The following is a 20,174-nucleotide window of genomic DNA, read 5'->3' on the forward strand; positions in this document are numbered from 1 at the left end:
TTCCCAACAACAGTGCACAAGGGTTCCAATTTTCCCACATCCTCACCAATACTTACTTTTTTTTTTTTTTTTTTAATAGTATCCATTCTAATAAGTGTGAGGTGGTATTTCCTTTTTTTTTTGAGACGGTCCTACTTTGTCGCCCAGGCTGGAATGCAGTGGCGTGATCTCGGCTCACTGCAACCTCCGCCTCCCAGGTTCAAGAGATTCTGCTGCCTCAGCCTCATGAGTAGCTGGGACTACAGGCATGCACCCCTACATCTGGCTAATTTTGTATTGTTAGTACAGATGGGGTTTCACCATGTTGGCCAGGCTGGTCTCCATCTCCTGACCTCAAGTGATCCACCCGCCTCCGCCTCCCAAAGTGCTGGGATTACAGGCATGAGCCACCATGCCTGACCTGAGGTAGTATTTCATTGTGATTTTGATTTTGATTTACACAATAATTATTGATGTTGACCCTCTTATGCTTTGTAATTAATAAAAATATTTTGGCCGGGCGCGGTGGCTCAAGCCTGTAATCCCAGCACTTTGGGAGGCCGAGACAGGCGGATCACGAGGTCAGGAGATCGAGACCATCCTGGCTAACACGGTGAAACCCCGTCTCTACTAAAAAATACAAAAAACTAGCCGGGCGAGGTGGCGGGCGCCTGTAGTCCCAGCTACTTGGGAGGCTGAGGCAGGAGAATGGCGTAAACTCGGGAGGCGGAGCTTGCAGTGAGCTGAGATCCGGCCACTGCACTCCAGCCTGGGCGACAGAGCAAGACTCCGTCTCAAAAAAAAAAAAAATAAATAAAAATAAAAATAAAAATATTTTTAAAGGAAAAAGTCATATATTGGTACTTTAACATCATTTTCTCAGTGCTCTTTTTTTCTCACTGCCTCTTTGATCAGGTCTTTATTCAAAAGAAGCTGTCCAAAATCATTTGATCTTTATGGAATAATCAAATTTAAGAGTTTATGTAGCAGACTTCTTTTCCTCTGTAGTAGGCTTCTTTTCTGCTGGCTTCTTTTCAGGGGCTGGTTTCTTCGTAGCTGCTGCCTTTTTTCCCACCAGAGGTTTCTTCTGCTTTTTAACATCAACAGCAGGCTTCTTTCCTTTCTTACCTACCACAGGCTTCTTGCCTGCAACCTACTTCTCATCCGATTTGGCTTCTAGTGCAGCAGCTGCCGCTGCTGCCTTATCCACACAGAGCTTGTGATTCTTGGCCTGGTGAAGAATGGTGTTCCGACGAATGGTCTTTGCGTATGGGTTTAGCTTCAACATGATTCTCACATTTTTCAGTGGGTTCTTCTTTAGGACTCTGCGATGAATCTCCTCGCATGGTGCTTGAAGAGCTCTCTGGATCTCTGGGCTTTTTAAGATTTTGCTAAGATCTGTATTGATCATCTTGTGGATGGGAAGATTGTAGTTGCTCTTGGGGGAAGCAGCTTTACGGCAAATGCCATACAATTCATCTAACTTCCAGAAAGCACTTCCGGTCCAAATGCAGAAACACTCCACATGCCCACCAGGAGCAAGTTTCAAAATGTTCAGTTTGCTTACATTAAGCAGAGTAATTCCAGGGATGTTTCTGAAGGCTTTGATGATACCATTATCCTCATTATGGATGATGCAGGGGCCTCTGTGCTGGATACGGTGATGGTTTCTCATTTTGCCCTTGCCAACTCTCATTTGCTGAGAGGCATAGTCCTTTTTGATATCATTCCAGGCTTTACGTTTCTTAAGAAGCAAAACAGCCTCCTTGATCTTCTTGTACCCTCCAACTTTATCCTCAACTACCAAAGGAAGTTCAGGAACTTCCTCAATACAATGACCTTTAGATATGACCAGTGCTAGTAAGGCTGAGGCAGCCAGGATAGAACAGATGGCATATCGTTTTTGGGTTGTGTTCACTCTATGATGCTAACAACATCAGGTTTTGGTTGGTGCAAACATTCGGCCTCCATAACACATGTTTCCAGAAGCACCCTGGCCAGAAAGGTGAGTCCCACCACCTCAAACTTTGGGAATTTGAGCCATAGCTCTGTCAGTACCCAAAGACTCAGCACTGGTCTGATGACCTGCTAATTCACTGACAGCATACAGCTGTCTGCTGTTTTTGTGCAAGTTGGTGTGAACAAAGTTCACAATATCTGGTTGAATAGGAGCCTTGAATACAGCAGGCAAAGTGACATTTTTGTCAGATGACTCCCCCTTTTCAGAGTACAGTGATATCAGTGGGCAAGCACACACCATGGCGGAAAGGAGAGAGCCATGCTCCTCTCAGCATGGCTGTTGCCACAGGAAAAGTTCTCTGTGCTTTTAAAAATATGCCCCACATTTTAATTTTGCACTGGGTCCTGGAAATTATGTAGCCAGCCTTGCATATGGGAAAGGTTAATGAAAAAAAAAAAAAAAAGGACTGGGTAGTAACTTAATAATCTGAGTGTATGATACTTGTTTATAGGGAGATAGTGATCATCACTGGTTTCCCATCTCTATTGACTCAGTGAGAGTCTGAGAGATTTATTTAGAAAGGAAAACTGCTTTAGTGCATGCAGCTTGCTGTAAAGAATCTCATCACTAGTTCCACTTTGGATTACAGCCTCGCCTCTGTCACACATCACCTGTGTAAGTGCTGGACAAATCATTAAACCTCTCTCTTGAGCCTTGATTCCAGAGGAGTTATGGATCTGGTGGCCAGGCAGGTAGGAGGGGGCAGATCCTGAGATGGGCCAGCATCCTCCTGGAAGTTACTTGCCTTGTTTAGAGGCTACTGAATAGCTTTCAAACAAGCAAGAGTGAAGGGGGAAATGGGGGTTTTTTTTCTTTTCTTTTCTTTTTTTTTTTTTTTTATTATACTTTAAGTTCTAGGGTACATGTGCATAACGTGCAGGTTTGTTACATATGTATACTTGTGCCATGTTGGTGTGCTGCACCCATCAACTCGTCAGCACCCCATCAATTCATCATTTATATCAGGTATAACTCCCAATGCAATCCCTCCCCCCTCCCCCCTCCCCCCTCCCCCCTCCCCATGATAGGCCCCGGTGTGTGATGTTCCCCTTCCCGAGTCCAAGTGATCTCATTGTTCAGTTCCCACCTATGAGTGAGAACATGCGGTGTTTGGTTTTCTGCTCTTGTGATAGTTTGCTAAGAATGATGGTTTCCAGCTGCATCCATGTCCCTACAAAGGATGCAAACTCATCCTTTTTTATGGCTGCATAGTATTCCATGGTGTATATGTGCCACATTTTCTTAATCCAGTCTGTCACAGATGGACATTTGGGTTGATTCCAAGTCTTTGCTATTGTGAATAGTGCCGCAATAAACATACGTGTGCATGTGTCTTTATAGCAGCATGATTTATAATCCTTTGGGTATATACCCAGTAGTGGGATGGCTGGGTCATGTGGTACATCTAGTTCTAGATCCTTGAGGAATCGCCATACTGTTTTCCATAATGGTTGAACTAGTTTACAATCCCACCAACAGTGTAAAAGTGTTCCTATTTCTCCACATCCTCTCCAACACCTGTTGTTTCCTGACTTTTTAATGATTGCCATTCTAACTGGTGTGAGATGGTGTCTCATTGTGGTTTTGATTTGCATTTCTCTGATGGCGAGTGATGATGAGCATTTTTTCATGTGTCTGTTGGCTGTATGAATGTCTTCTTTTGAGAAATGTCTGTTCATATCCTTTGCCCACTTTTTGATGGGGTTGTTTTTTCTTGTATATTTGTTTGAGTTCTTTGTAGATTCTGGATATTAGCCCTTTGTCAGATGAGTAGATTGCAAAAATTTTCTCCCATTCTGTAGGCTGCCTGTTCACTCTGATGGTAGTTTCTTTTGCTGTGCAAAAGCTCTTTAGTTTAATGAGATCCCATTTGTCAATTTTGGCTTTTGCTGCCGTTGCTTTTGGTGTTTTAGACATGAAGTCCTTGCCCATGCCTATGTCCTGAATGGTACTACCTAGGTTTTCTTCTAGGGTTTTTATGGTATTAGGTATAACATTTAAGTCTCTAATCCATCTTGAATTAATTTTCGTATAAGGAGTAAGGAAAGGATCCAGTTTCAGCTTTCTACTTATGGCTAGCCAAATTTCCCAGCACCATTTATTAAATAGGGAATCCTTTCCCCATTTCTTGTTTTTGTCAGGTTTGTCAAAGATCAGATGGCTGTAGATGTGTGGTATTATTTCTGAGGACTCTGTTCTGTTCCATTGGTCTATATCTCTGTTTTGGTACCAGTACCATGCTGTTTTGGTTACTGTAGCCTTGTAGTATAGTTTGAAGTCAGGTAGCGTGATGCCTCCAGCTTTGTTCTTTTGACTTAGGATTGTCTTGGCAATGCGGGCTCTTTTTTGGTTCCATATGAACTTTAAAGCCGTTTTTTCCAATTCTGTGAAGAAACTCATTGGTAGCTTGATGGGGATGGCATTGAATCTATAAATAACCTTGGGCAGTATGGCCATTTTCACGATATTGATTCTTCCTATCCATGAGCATGGTATGTTCTTCCATTTGTTTGTGTCCTCTTTTATTTCACTGAGCAGTGGTTTGTAGTTCTCCTTGAAGAGGTCCTTTACATCCCTTGTAAGTTGGATTCTTAGGTATTTTATTCTCTTTGAAGCAATTGTGAATGGAAGTTCATTCCTGATTTGGCTCTCTGTTTGTCTGTTACTGGTGTATAAGAATGCTTGTGATTTTTGCACATTAATTTTGTATCCTGAGACTTTGCTGAAGTTGCTTATCAGCTTAAGGAGATTTTGGGCTGAGACAATGGGTTTTTCTAAATATACAATCATGTCATCTGCAAACAGGGACAATTTGACTTCTTCTTTTCCTAACTGAATACCCTTGATTTCTTTCTCTTGCCTGATTGCCCTAGCCAGAACTTCCAACACTATGTTGAATAGGAATGGTGAGAGAGGGCATCCCTGTCTTGTGCCAGTTTTCAAAGGGAATTTTTCCAGTTTTTGCCCATTCAGTATGATATTGGCTATGGGTTTGTCATAAATAGCTCTTATTATTTTGAGGTACGTTCCATCAATACCCAATTTATTGAGCGTTTTTAGCATGAAGGGCCATTGAATTTTGTCAAAAGACTTTTCTGCATCTATTGAGATAATCATGTGGTTCTTGTCTTTGGTTCTGTCTATATGCTGGATTACGTTTATTGATTTGCGAATGTTGAACCAGCCTTGCATCCCAGGGATGAAGCCCACTTGATCATGGTGGATAAGCTTTTTGATGTGCTGCTGAATCTGGTTTGCCAGTATTTTACTGAGGATTTTTGCATCGATGTTCATCAGGGATATTGGTTTAAAATTCTCTTTTTTTGTTGTGTCTCTGCCAGGCTTTGGTATCAGGATGATGTTGGCCTCATAAAATGAGTTAGGGAGGATTCCCTCTTTTTCTATTGATTGGAATAGTTTCAGAAGGAATGGTACCAGCTCCTCCTTGTACCTCTGGTAGAATTCAGCTGTGAATCCATCTGGTCCTGGACTTTTTTTGGTTGGTAGGCTATTAATTATTGCCTCAATTTCAGAGCCTGCTGTTGGTCTATTCAGGGATTCAACTTCTTCCTGGTTTAGTTTTGGAAGAGTGTAAGCATCCAGGAAATTATCCATTTCTTCTAGATTTTCTAGTTGATTTGCGTAGAGGTGTTTATAGTATTCTCTGATGGTAGTTTGTATTTCTGTGGGGTTGGTGGTGATATCCCCTTTATCATTTTTTATTGCGTCTATTTGATTCCTCTCTCTTTTCTTCTTTTTTTTTTTTTTTTTTGAGATGGAGTCTCGTTCTGTCGCCCAGGCTGGAATGCAGTGGCCGGATCTCAGCTCACTGCAAGCTCCACCTCCTGGGTTCACGCCATTCTCCTGCCTCAGCCTCCCCAGTAGCTGGGACTACAGGCGCCCGCCACCTCGTCCGGCTAGTTTTCTGTATTTTTTAGTAGAGACGGGGTTTCACTGTGTTAGCCAGGATGGTCTTGATCTCCTGACCTTGTGATCCACCCGTCTAGGCCTCCCAAAGTGCTGGGATTACAGGCTTGAGCCACCTCGCCTGGCCTCTTTTCTTCTTTATTAGTCTTGCTAGCGGCCTGTCAATTTTGTTGATCTTTTCAAAAAACCAACTGCTGGATTCATTGATTTTTTGGCGGGTTTTTTGTGTCTCTGTCTTCTTCAGTTCTGCTCTGATCTTAGTTATTTCTTGCCTTCTGCTAGCTTTTGTATGTGTTTGCTCTTGCCTCTCTAGTTCTTTTAATTGTGATGTTAGAATGTCAATTTTAGATCTTTCCAGCTTTCTCTTGTGGGCATTTAGTGCTATAAATTTCCCTCTACACACTGCTTTAAATGTGTCCCAGAGATTCTGGTATGTTGTATCTTTGTTCTCATTGGTTTCAAAGAACATCTTTATTTCTGCCTTCATTTCGTTATATACCCAGTAGTCATTCAGGAGCAGGTGTTCAGTTTCCATGTAGTTGAGCGGTTTTGATTGAGTTTCTTAGTCCTGAGTTCTAGTTGGATTGCACTGTGGTCTGAGAGACAGTTTGTTATAATTTCTGTTCTTTTACATTTGCTGAGGAGTGCTTTACTTCCAATTATGTGGTCAATTTTGGAATAAGTGCGATGTGGTGCTGAGAAGAATGTATATTCTGTTGATTTGGAGTGGAGAGTTCTATAGATGTCTATTAGGTCTGCTTGGTGCAGAAATGAGTTCAATTCCTGGATATCCTTGTTAACTTTCTGTCTCGTTGATCTGTCTAATGTTGACAGTGGAGTGTTGAAGTCTCCCATTATTATTGTATGGGAGTCTAAGTCTCTTTGTAAGTCTCTAAGGACTTGCTTTATGAATTTGGGTGCTCCTTTATTGGGTGCATATATATTTAGGATAGTTAGCTCTTCCTGTTGAATTGATCCCTTTACCATTATGTAATGTCCTTCCTTGTCTCTTTTGATCTTTGATGATTTAAAGTCTGTTTTATCAGAGACTAGGATTGCAACCCCTGCTTTTTTTTGTTCTCCATTTGCTTGGTAGATCTTCCTCCATCTCTTTATTTTGAGCCTATGTATGTCTCTGCATGTGAGATGGGTCTCCTGAATACAGCAGACTGATGGGTCTTGACTCTTTATCCAGTTTGCCAGTCTGTGTCTTTTAATTGGAGAATTTAGTCCATTAACATTTAAGCTTAATATTGTTATGTGTGAACTTGATCCTGCTATTATGATATTAACTGGTTATTTTGCTCGTTAGTTGATGCAGTTTCTTCCTAGCCTCGATGGTCTTTACATTTTGGCATGTTTTTGCAATGGCTGGTACCGGTTGTTCCTTTCCATGTTTAGGGCTTCCTTCAGGGTCTCTTGTAAGGCAGGCCTGGTGGTGACAAAATCTCTAACCATTTGCTTATCTGTAAAGGATTTTATTTCTCCTTCACTTATGAAACTTAGTTTGGCTGGATATGAAATTCTGGGTTTAAAATTCTTTTCTTTAAGAATGTTGAATATTGGCCCCCACTCTCTTCTGGCTTGTAGAGTTTCTGCCGAGAGATCTGCTGTTAGTCTGATGGGCTTCCCTTTGTGGGTAACCCGACCTTTCTCTCTGGCTGCCCTTAAGATTCTTTCCTTCATTTCAACTTTGGTGAATCTGGCAATTATGTGTCTTGGAGTTGCTCTTCTCGAGGAGTATCTTTGTGGTGTTCTCTGTATTTCCTGAATTTGAATGTTGACCTGCCCTACTAGGTTGGGGAAGTTCTCCTGGATGATATCCTGAAGAGTGTTTTCCAACTTGGTTCCATTTTCCCCCTCACTTTCAGGCACCCCAATCAGACGTAGATTTGGTCTTTTTACATAATCCCATACTTCTTGCAGGCTTTGTTCATTTCTTTTTCTTCTTTTTCCTTTTGGTTTCTCTTCTCGCTTCATTTCATTCATTTGATCCTCAATCACTGATACTCTTTCTTCCAGTTGATCGAGTCGGTTACTGAAGCTTGTGCATTTGTCACGTATTTCTCATGTCATGGTTTTCATCTCTGTCATTTCATTTATGACCTTCTCTGCATTAATTAGTCTAGCTGTCAATTCTTCCACTCTTTTTTCAAGATTTTTAGTTTCTTTGCACTGGGTACGTAATTCCTTCTTTAGCTCTGAGAAGTTTGATGGACTGAAGCCTTCTTCTCTCATCTCGTCATTCTCTGACCAGCTTTGATCCATTGCTGGCGATGCGCTGCATTCCTTTGCAGGGGGAGATGCACTCTTATTTTTTGAGTTTCCAGCTTTTCTGCCCTGCTTCTTCCCCATCTTTGTGGTTTTATCTGCCTCTGGTCTTTGATGATGGTGACGTACTGATGGGGTTTTGGTATAGGTGTCCTTCCTGTTTGATAGTTTTCCTTCTAACAGTCAGGACCCTCAGCTGTAGGTCTGTTGGAGATTGCTTGAGGTCCACTCCAGACCCTGTTTGCCTGGGTATCAGCAGCAGAGGTTGCAGAAGATAGAATATTGCTGAACAGCGAGTGTACCTGTCTGATTCTTACTTTGGAAGCTTCCTCTCAGGGGTGTACTCCACCCTGTGAGGTGTGGGGTGTCAGACTGCCCCTAGTGGGAGATGTCTCCCAGTTAGGCTACTCAGGGGTCAGGGACCCACTTGAGCAGGCAGTCTGTCCCTTCTCAGATCTCAGCCTCTGTGTTGGGAGATCCACTGCTCTCTTCAAAGCTGTCAGACAGAGTCGTTTGCATCTGCAGAGGTTTCTGCTGCTTTTGTTTTTGTTGTTGTTGTTGTTGTTTTTTAGCTGTGCCCTGTCCCCAGAGGTGGAGACTACAGAGACAGGCAGGTTTCCTTGAGCTGCTGTGAGCTCCACCCAGTTCGAGCTTCCCAGCAGCTTTGTTTACCTACTTAAGCCTCAGCAATGGCAGGCGCCCCTCCCCCAGCCTCACTGCTGCCTTGCGGTTAGATGGCAGACTGCTGTGTTAGCAATGAGGGAGGCTCCGTGGGCGTGGGACCCTCCCGTCCAGGTGAGGGATATATTCTCCTGGTGTGCCCGTTTGCTTAAAGCGCAGTATTGGGGTGGGAGTTACCTGATTTTCCAGGTGTTGTGTGTCTCAGTTCCCCTGGCTAGGAAAAGGGATTCCCTTCCCCCTTGCGCTTCCCAGGTGAGGCGATGCCTTGCCCTGCTTCAGCTCTCGCTGGTCGGGCTGCAGCAACTGACCAGCACTGATTGTCTGGCACTCCCTAGTGAGATGACCCCAGTACCTCAGTTGAAAATGCAGAAATCACCGGTCTTCTGTGTCGTTCGCGCTGGGAGTTGGAGACTGGAGCTGTTCCTATTCGGCCATCTTGCTCCGTCCGGGGGTTTTTTTTCAACAAGGGGGACTGGGCCACTTCTACAGGCCCAGGGAGTTCTGTGGAATCTGAGCATTCAAGATCCTCAAGTGGGCTGAGTGCAGTGACTCACGTCTATAATCTCAGCACTTTGGGAAGCCGAGGCAGGAGGACTGTTTGAGCCCAGGAGTTTGAGATCAGCCTAAGCAACAGAGTGAGACCTCATCCCAATGAAAAACAAAACAATTAGCCAGGCATGGTGGCATGTGCCTGTAAACCTAACTACTCAGGAGGGTGAGGCAGGAGGATTGCTTGAGCCCAGGATGTTGAGGCTGCAGTAAGCTGTGATCGTGCCACTGCATTCCAGCCTGGGCAACAGAGTGAAATCCTGTCTCAAAAAATAAAATAAAATAAAAAAAAGACCCTCAGGGGCATCTACCCAGATATCCCATCCCAAGTCTCTAGGCCCTGTTCCTTCCCTAACAAGATCCTGACTTTGGCATAGGAAACTTGCTGAGGCTGGAAATTCATCGTTCTTTGAAATTCTGCCACCTTAAAATTAATTCTGGGCCTGGTCTTCAACTCTCTCTGCTCTTCAGCTTCAGGAAATAAAGGTCTCTTTAAATACTTTCAATTAGAGAATTAGAGAATCTCTGATTCTCATATTTTGCTTTAAATTCACAATTGATTGCCCTGCATCTGTCACATCTGTCATTTTCTTTTTTCCAAGCTAAGAATGGAGTTTAGCAGGAGCTGCTCCATTTCAAAATCCTTAAAATGACCGTATCTCCTGTTCCTCTCAAATGCTAGAGACAGCATGACTTTCACATTCCCCTCTACTTGTATCCCTCTCACTTCACCAGAGGTGAACATTTTAGCAATGAATGGCACTGCTACTGCATGTCAGAGACTACTGATATCAGTACTTACTCCACCTACCACCAGTGATGTGATCCTTATTGCTTTCTCTTCAGTGGGTGATCTAATTCCAGAATCCCATTCTTAGAACCTGTTTTCTGGGACCAATACTGGTACTAACCCTCTTCAGCTGGGCTCTTTAGAAACAGTTGGCTACAAGGATTCAGATGCATGTGATTTATCGAAGGAGTGCTCAGCTCTCTAAGAGACAAAGAGATGAAAGACAATGAAGGGAAAAGGCCGAGCAAAAATGGTCTCAGGTAAAGTCTAGCCTTGGCCAGATTCAAGGGAGTGTGTGGCATCTCAAGCATATATCACAACATCGAGTTGTCCCACCTTCAGATAATGGGTTCAGCCTTTTGGACCCCAATATCAGTCTACCATTGGCTCCAAGGTACCCCCAGAGATGGGACTTAATTCAGAGGTGAAGTGGCTCCCATTGGCAGACAGCAGTTCTCCAGAGAAGGGGGAAACTGTAAGCCACTGGCAGCCAATGTTAACATCCACAACAGCTGGGGAATGGAATCTGGGCATCAGATGCACTTTCTACCCTCCTTTCAGAATGGTGACCAGTGTGGCTTACACCGCTAGGATTCCTTGCCATTTCTTTTTTAATCGGGTTCAAAAATAGGGGAGTCTGGCCGGGCGTGGTGGCTCATGCCTGTAATCCCAGCACTTTGGGAGGCTGAGGTGGGATCACTTGAGGTCCAGAGTACGAGATCGGCCTGGCCAGTCGATATGGTGAAACCCCATGTCTACTAAAAATACAAAAATTAGCCTAGTGTGTGGCGCGTGCCTGTAATCCCAGCTACTCAGGAAGCAGGGGCGGGAGAATTGCTTGAACTGGGAGGCGGAGTTAGCAGTGAGCTGAGATTGCACCACTGCACTCCAGTCAGGGTGATAGAGTAAAACTTTGTCTCAAAAAAAAACAAAAACAAAAACAAAAACAAAAAAACCCATATATGGCTGGGCGCGGTGGCTCAAGCCTGTAATCCCAGCACGTTGGGAGGCCGTGAAGGGCGGATCACGAGGAGATCGAGACCATCCTGGCTAACACGGTGAAACCCCGTCTCTACTGAAAAAAAAAAAAAAAAAAAAAAAAAAAAAACTAGCCGGGCGAGGTGGCGGGCGCTTGTAGTCCCAGCTACTCGGGAGGCTGAGGCAGGAGAATGGGGTAAACCCGGGAGGCGGAGCTTGCAGTGAGCTGAGATCCGGCAACTGCACTCCAGCCCGGGCGACAGAGCGAGACTCTGTCTCAAAAAAAAAAAAAAAAAAAAAAAAAAAAAAAAAATATATATATATATATATATATATATATATATATAAAATAGGGGAGTCCTAGCACCAGATCACAGGGAATAAAACAACTAGGCCAGGTTATTTATTCCCCTGGTGTCCTCCCTGGAAGATCACCTTAGGCTGGCTGCATCCCTTGGCCAAAAGTCAAGGTAGCCCTCTCCATGTGACTTTGTCCTTCCAGGTGTTGGTAACCTCTGCCTTCCCTCAACCCTTCAAGCTGTACTATCCTTTGTAGTTTCTTTAAGCCCTACCACCTTTATAAATTTACCTTTATTAAATTCTCCTTGAGTTATTTTGAGTGTCCTGTGACGTAAAACAGAATGCTACCCTGGCAGTAACTGATGAGATCAAGGAAGGTAAGCAGTTCAGTTTTCACTGTAAGTGCAATGAGACTTCATCAAAGGGTTTCAAGTAGAAGAATTGTCTGTTTTTGAACTCTCAATTTTGATTTCTCTCTTAGCTGCCTGTATAACGTAAATTTTCCAGTAATGTTTTTATCAAGAAAAGAGACAAGGACGTCATGTTTTCTGAACTCTCATATTTTAAGAATATTGTGTTTGTGGTTTTCATTTTTTTTTAAGACAGGCTATTGCTCTGTCACCCAGGCTGGAATGCAATGGTGCCATCATGGCTCAATGCAGCCTTGACTTCCAGAGCTCAAATGATTCTCCCACCTCAGCCTCCTGAGTCACTGGGACTCCAGGCATGTGCCACCATGCTTGGCTAATTTTTTAAATTTTTGTAGAGGCATGGTCTCACTGTGTTGTCCAGGCTGGTCTCAAACTCCTGGGCTCAAGTGATCCTCCTGCTTCAGCCTCCCAAAGTGTTGGAATTACAGGTATGAGCCACTGAGCCCAGCCTGGTTTGCGTTCTTTTTAAAAATGTTTCCAATGGTCCATAGAATCCTCAATGGTTTTCATTCTTAAGTGACAACTGATTTGGTATAAAAATTCTTGAGTCACAGCTGTATCCTCTCAAAAATCTACAGATGCTGTTTTCGTATACTATAATTCAGTGGCAGAAAAGACAGAGGTAAGCTTAATTTTTGCTTCCTTGTAGGTAACACATTTTTCAGGTGTCAATGCTTATAGAATTTACCCCTTTAATCTTATAATTCATATACTCTACTACAATGTAGCTTACTGTGTCTTTTGACAATTTTGTTTTCTCCTGAAGGACTTTATAAAAGCTTAAGCTTTCATCAAAGAATACATCAAAGAATAATGTTTTTTGATGATTTCTCTGTTCCACTCTTTTTGGATTTCTTCCACAGGAACACTATGTAAATTCTTAGTAGTCTTTTTTTGGTCTCCTAGATCTAACATCACACTGTCCATTTACAGTTTTGATCTTTTTCCTCTGTTTTCCGTGGCAGCTTCTTGAACCTCTCTTCTGCACCACTGATTTTCTTCAATCAATTCTACTCCTCACTGCTTCAGTGAAGGGCTTAATGTTTGTGTTGCAATTTGTTTCCTGGCAAATTATTTTAACATGCTCCCCTTATGGCTGACCTAATTGTCTACATAACACATTTAATTGTACTTTTTTTCTTGACTTTTCTCTTTATGACTTTCGGAATTCCAAAAGCATCAGTTTCATCCTGTTGCCAATGCTGAGGTGCTCAAAATCAATTTAGTTCTTGTGGTACATCATTTTCAAAACTACCATTTTCCTTTGCATCTTCAGGATAATTAATATATTCAATAATTATTTGAGCACTCACTATGACACTTGCTGTTGTAGTGAGTGGTTTGGGATACATCAGAGAAAATTCTGGAATGTTAGAATGTTCTGGAAAAACAGAGGGTAAAGGAATTGGATGGTGTACTCAGGGAGATTTTGAGAAAGTCATTCAAGAGAACTGTTCATGCAGTGGTTGAGGAGGAAGGGCTTTTCTGGCAGGAGAAACAGCAAGTCCAAGGCCTGGAGCTGGTTTGTCTGAGGAACAGCAAAGAGGCTGGTGTGGCTGCAGCACAGCAAAGAAGGCAAAGACAAGGGCAGAGGTCAGCAAGGTGACTTGGGGATGCATCATGAGACCCTGTAGGCCACTGAAAGAATTTTGGCTTTCACTCCGAGGAAGATGGGAAGCCATTGAAGAGTTTTGAGCAAAGCAATGGCATAATCTGATTACATTTTGAAAGAATTATTTTCACCATTCTGTTGAGAACAGACTCTGGGGAGAGGGGGAACAGTAGAAGCCTGAGACCAGTTAGAAAGCTACTGCAGTATTCCAGGTGAGAGATGATGATAGGAAAGGACCAGGTGGTCATGATGCAGGCAGTGCGAACTGGTCAGATTCTAAAGATATTTTAAAGGTAGCACCAGAGGATTTCCTGAAGAATTAGAGGTGAGTTGAGAGAGAAATTATGAAGTCAGTATGACTCCACAGTTTTTGGTCTAAGTAACTGGAAGGATTCAGTTGCCATCAACTGAGATGGGGCAGAATGCATGTGGAGGAGGTCTATGAAAGGAGACTGGAATGCGTTTGGGACATGCTAAACTTGAAATAATGAAGACATCAAAAGGAGTACTGGATGACTGCAAATTCAAGGGAAGTCAAGTGGGAGACAACAACTTGGGATTTGTCAGCACAAATATGTGATTTTGAATGACACAATTAGGTAAGCTTTCTAAGGGAATGTGTGTAAAGACTGGACCAAGAGCTGAATCCTGGACACTCCAATATCAAGAGCTGAGGAGAAAAGGAGGAACAACCATGAGGACAAGAAGAAACAAAGCCCTGGAAGCACGTATGAAGGAGAAGAGAGTCATTAACTGCATCAAATGCTGCTGCAGCACAGAGATCAGGGCTGACAATTGACCACTGGATCTAGCAATGCAGAGGTCACTGGTTACCTTTCCAAGAGTAAGTCTGGTGGAGGGTGGAGGCAAAATCTTGACTAAACTGTTTAGGAGAATAAACAAAAAAACTGGAAATAGCAAATATACTGAAATCTTTCAAGGACTATTACTATAAAGAGCAGTAAAGATATGGAGTGGAGCCAGGCGTGGTGGCATGCACCTGTAATCCTAGCTACAAGTGAGACAGAGACAGGAGGAGTGCTTGAGCCCAGGAGTTCAAGGCTGCAATAAGCTATGATTGTGCCACTGTACTCCAGCTTGGGTGACAGAGTGAGACCCTGTCCCAAAAACAAGACAAAAAATTCCCTGTAGCCAGGCATGGTACTTTACTCCTATAATCCCAGCACTTTGGGAGGCCAAAGTGGGAGGACCACTTGAGCCCACGAGTTCAAGACCAGCCTGGGCAACATAGTGGGAACCCGTCTCTAAAAACAAACAAACAAACAAACAAAAACCCAGAGCCCATCATTTCAGCACCCATGTTATTTCTACTATACTATTCACATACTATTCTGCCTCTCTAAATTCTGCCACAGGAAAGTATATGTCAGGAGGAGGACAATTATCAAAAATGTATAGCAATGAGGGCTGGTTGCATTGGCTCATGCTTGTAATCCCACCTACTCGGGAGGCTGAGGCAGGAGGATCCCTTGGGAGTTCAAGGCTGCAGTGGGCTATGATTGTGCCACTGCACTCCAGTTTACATGCTGGAGTGAGACCTTGCCTCTTAAAAAAAAAAAAAGAAAAAAGAAAAAAAAGTCTGGATGTATAGATGTGTGTATGTATATATATAGCGGAATTTGGCAGGGGGCTGGGGGAAAGTGGAGAAAAGAGATGGAGCTTTTTAAGGAAGACAGAGTATGTTGCTGGGAATGATCGGGAGGATGTTCTCTTTTCTGTGTTTTTACAATGTTACTTACAGGTCCATATGCATCTTTTTAGACATCCTCAGATAAGATCTTGCCCAGTTACTCAATAAATAGGGTAAGTGCACCACCACTGACTGCTCAGTCTTTGCTTACTAGTCAGAATCCCTTCTTATACTGACAACTGAAAAGCAGGCCGATAGTCACAGCTCCTCGGCAGTTTTTAGTGTGTGATGGGCACACTAAGTATGATTCTGTTGGATTCAGGTAGTATCTGATCTTCCTGCCTGGTTCTCTCATCTGTTGAATGGTGGACTGTATTAAACACCATCATTCTCAGAGTGCACTTACCAGGCTGCTTCCCATCTCCATTTCTGACTACAGCACTTTATTTGTGGAGACTATCTCAGGGTACAATGTGCCTCCAATGTCATCTCCCCTCCCATGCCTTTTTGTAGTATTAAGACAATAAAGGCCTGGTATGGTGGCTCATACCTGTAATCGTAGCATTTTGGGATACTGAGGCAGAAGGATGGCAGTAGTCTAGGAATTTGAGACCTCCCTGGGTAACATAGTGAGACCTTGTCTATAAAAAAAATTAGAAACTTAGCTGGGCATGGTGGTGCATGCCTGTAGTCCCAGCCACTTGGGAGAACTGAGGTGAGAGGATGGCTTGAGCCCAGGAGTTCAAGGCTGCAGTGAGTTGTGATCGCGCCACTGCACTTCAACCTGGGAGACAGAACAAGATCCTGTCTCAAAAATAAAAAGACACAGTTTAGTGTGTGAGTGGAGGGAGGCTAGAGAGAATGAACATTACTCTGGTTGCCTAAAGCACCAGGCAGCTGAGGGACAGGACCAGGTTTTCTGATTGGGGCATGTAAGTTTACAGACACTTACATGCCTTCCTCTCTTACACACTATTGACTGAGATAAAGACACTGATGTACTGAGTTAAAAATCACTGAGAAATTCCTCTTAGATTTCATCAGTATCAGGCATAAGTTTTGGTGAAAAAATGCCTTTTCTTTTTCTTATTTTTCCTCCATTGTACTTTATTGGGAAAATAGGATAGATTAAATCAGGGGTGATTATCCAGATGTTATTATTAAATAAGCTATGCTTTGAAGTTAAGGCAACAGGTAACACATATTGAATAAGCCAAAGTGCTTAATTTTTGTTTTCTATGAAATAGTTTATTTCACTGTTCACTATGGAGGGGCTACAAATACATTTCTGATATTAACACAAAGGACTAAACTTTACCAACACTGGTAAAAATGGTTATGAGGAATTGAGAAGCTAGGGAACAGGGCACATGACATTTACATTTACTCATCTCCCACTATACATCTCAAAACAAACATCAAAGGCACTTACCAAAGTGATTAAGTAAGGGAGCGTGGAATTTAAAATAATGACAGATACCCAAGACACAAAATAAATGGCTTGAATTTTCTTATAGTTTGATTTCTAACATTTTACTGACTAAAATCTCTGCTAATTATGTAATCTACTTTGTGGCTTTAAAATATTTGATACTTTGATTTTAAGACTACTTTAAATGAAAAGAACCTAATGGAATACCATAAAGCCAGAGTTTTTCCACACCCAATTACAGTAGAAGAGCACCACTATATCCAGGCAAAAGCAAAAGGCTCATGTTGCTTCTCCAGGGAGCACTATCGAGTCAGCTCTCACTGATATACTAACATGTGGCATCTTTGTGGCTTCACAGGCACATTCATTCAACACACATTTGTCTAGCATCTGCCAAGGTACACAGCACTGTGCTGGGTGCTGGGGAGACAGAAACATGGTGTGGTGCTTACTTTCACAAGCTTACATTTATCCCCTGTAACTGGGTTGGTCATGCTTTCTTTTCAATTCCTACTGATTTGTTCCAAGAAGCTTCATGGAATAAAACAGGAGCCAGAATAAATGCATTTGTGTTCCCATCCCTAATTCTACTTGGTTTCCAGAAAAAAGAGTCAGAATAAGACTAACATCAAAGTATTAAAGAGGACCTAAACTCTACATCAATCTAAGGCATGATGTCATTTGTCTACAACATGGAAAAAACAAGAAGTAGAGCACCTTTCAGCCCTTAGAATCCAGTGTCTTTCCACTGCTTTGTGGCAATTTCCTGCACAAATATAAGCCCTACACTACATTCTAAAACAAACTTGTAAATGCTTTCAAACTGACTTATGCTCTTACTCTCAACTCACAGAAAAATGGAGTCCAATCACATTTCCATGTGAAAACACAAAATTAGGTTAACAGAACAGTCATCCTTGACATAGTAATACTCTGACAATACAATTAAGGGGACATCTTCTATTGGCATTTGTTCTTAACATGGAAAAACAATTTCTTGCATGTTTTCTAATCATAGTGTATATACAGATTACAGAGTCAATGTGGGCAATGATGCTGACAAGGCATCAAGCCTGTTTTAGAGTATACCGGCAATGAGAGATTTCAATTTCTTTATATTATAGTCCTGCCTTCTCAGTCTGTACACGTACTATCATTTACAGGACACCCACATACTATACAGAATTGAAAGATGCCAATTTTTGCCATCAAAAGTGCTGAAGTTATAATTTTCTAATACAGAGTACTGAAATGCACAGAAAGACTACAATAGGCAATCTATAGGAGGGCTAACAAAGTATTTCTATATCTCATGTGTATTAATTACCCTTCCTCCATCTTATATAATATTCCATCTTTAATAGTGAACTTTCATCTAATTAAGAAATCCCCCAGTTTATAAAATCTGAGGGCAATTTCCAGTGAACTTTGTCAGGATAGAGGAACCAAACGACCACAGGTATTACTGAGTTATAATAAGAAGGAGTAATTAATTATCAGTATTATAACAACAAAATTGCTGCAAGGCAACAGGCTTCTGTAATTAAACATAAATCACAAGGGTATGGATTCAGGCATGAAAATAGTGACGTGATTTCACTGAGAATCAACTAGTATTTGCAAAGCTACTTGAATTTTTCTGTTGATCTTCACTTGTTGTTAAATAATGATAGTTTTGATGATGGTAAAACTTCATTTTTCAAGTGCAGGATGATCTGAGCTGAATGAGAAAAAAAGTAATTAAGGGAGGGAATGAAGGTAGGCCTGGCATCAGTTTGAACAATGTATTTTTTCTTCTGTTTTTGATCACAAGAGGGCTTACATCTCCAAGGTTACCACAATAAAGTCATAACCATGCCAGCCATTTTAAGGATTTCAGGATTAATCAAGACCAAGAGAGATGAAATGACAAACTACAAACCAAGCCATCACTACTACAAAGTTCCATGAGTGATACGTCTGTTACCCATATCCCAGGTAACAATATGTTTAAATTACAAAGACAGCGACATATATATTGTCAAATAAATATTACTTTTACTTATTTAAATTTTAAAAAATTTATAATTTTACTTTTTGTAATTTATTTAAAAGTGGCATACTTTATTAAAAGAAACACTGGAAATATGGATACTTTTTGAGAAGTAATCTTCATCTTCACTTGTAGATATTATGGAGGAACCGGATCAACTAATGGAAAATTAACCTCTTACGAGCCTAGTTCCAATTCAAATAAAGGACATACATACAAATGTTAGGACTGATTCTGTCCATTCAGTTAAAATATTTCCATTTCTGAATTATTAGCTACTGAAATTCTAAAAATGCTCATTTTTCTGGGTATCTTAACTTGTTAAAAGATTTTTTTTTTTTTTTTTTTTTTTGAGACGGAGTCTTGCTCTGTCGCCCAGGCTGGAGTGCAGTGGCTGGATCTCAGCTCACTGCAAGCTCCGCCTCCCGGGTTTACACCATTCTCCTGCCTCAGCCTCCGGAGTAGCTGGGACTACAGGCGCCCGCCACCTCGCCCAGCTAGTTTTTTGTATTTTTAGTAGAGACGGGGTTGTTAAAAGATTTATTAGCAGTTCAGACGCTGTTTACATTGACATTTACAAAGAGCATAGAGACCAGAGACAATATGCTATAGTATGTAAGACCTTTATCTCCTTCTTAATGCTCTAAGCAAACTATAAAGTTTAGAAATTCTATTTAGATCTTCTTAGATAACTTGCAGGTGTCTTGAGTGTCTCAGTCTTTCTCTCTTCAAATTTCTTTCCATTCTAAACAACATTTTTTGCCTCCTAGTAATAATCCTGTGGAATTTTAAAAACAGATAAAAAACAAAAAACAAAACACCAAACCCAGATTCTATGCTTTATTCATTTCGCATTAAGATGACCAAAGAAGTAAAACTTAAATAAAATAAACATAAAATCATTTTTCCCTATTTAAATACTGGTAATTTCTATTAACCCTATTTTTAATTTAGGGAGTTTTATATTCATATTCTCAAGATATCCAGTGCACAAGTTTCTGCAGAATCACTAATTTTATTATAAAGCTTCCTCTCCCCACACCTTAGGGGACAATATATTTTCACTCTGACTTGATTAAAAGACACAAGGAGGTTGGCATATTTTCAAGTTAACACTTTTTTTTATTATAAAAACAGGCTTAGGTTAATGGTCACTCTCTAGCATTTGGTTACCGACTGACTGATTATCCATATATATATATATATATATATATATATATATATATATATAAACACACACACACACACACACCCCTAGGTTCCTGACTTTCTAATACTCATTACTGTTGGCTGATGCAAAACTTAATTGTGCAACATACATCTCCTCAAGGATGAACAGGAAATGCAAAGATATAAAATTCAAAGTATTAACAGATGGTTTTGCTACTTTTCATACTTTTGATAAATGAGATAGTTGGAAGTTAGAGGCTATTAACTAAAATAAAATTAAGGAGTAAGTTACCTGTGAATTTCATTTACTCACATTAGGACTGACTCGTCTCTCTTAATTGGAGTTTAACT

General features: G+C 41.4%; 1 protein-coding gene and 1 pseudogene across 1 annotated transcript in view; both read right to left on the minus strand.

The window, feature by feature from the left end:
• Nucleotides 1–958: 958 nt before the first annotated feature.
• LOC104668555 lies at nucleotides 959–2,264 on the minus strand (annotated as a pseudogene).
• A 14,147-nt stretch (nucleotides 2,265–16,411) lies between these two features.
• The window catches only part of VAMP4 (vesicle associated membrane protein 4), a 43,030-nt gene continuing 39,267 nt past the window's right edge, over nucleotides 16,412–20,174 (minus strand). Inside the window, exon 9 of the transcript XR_004058898.1 lies at nucleotides 16,412–18,341. The gene's annotated coding sequence lies outside the window, so the exon portion shown is untranslated. The remainder of the gene's footprint in view (nucleotides 18,342–20,174) is intronic.

The sequence above is a fragment of the Rhinopithecus roxellana genome, chromosome 8 (assembly GCF_007565055.1).
Source record: "Rhinopithecus roxellana isolate Shanxi Qingling chromosome 8, ASM756505v1, whole genome shotgun sequence".
Classification (NCBI taxonomy): Eukaryota; Metazoa; Chordata; class Mammalia; order Primates; family Cercopithecidae; genus Rhinopithecus; species Rhinopithecus roxellana.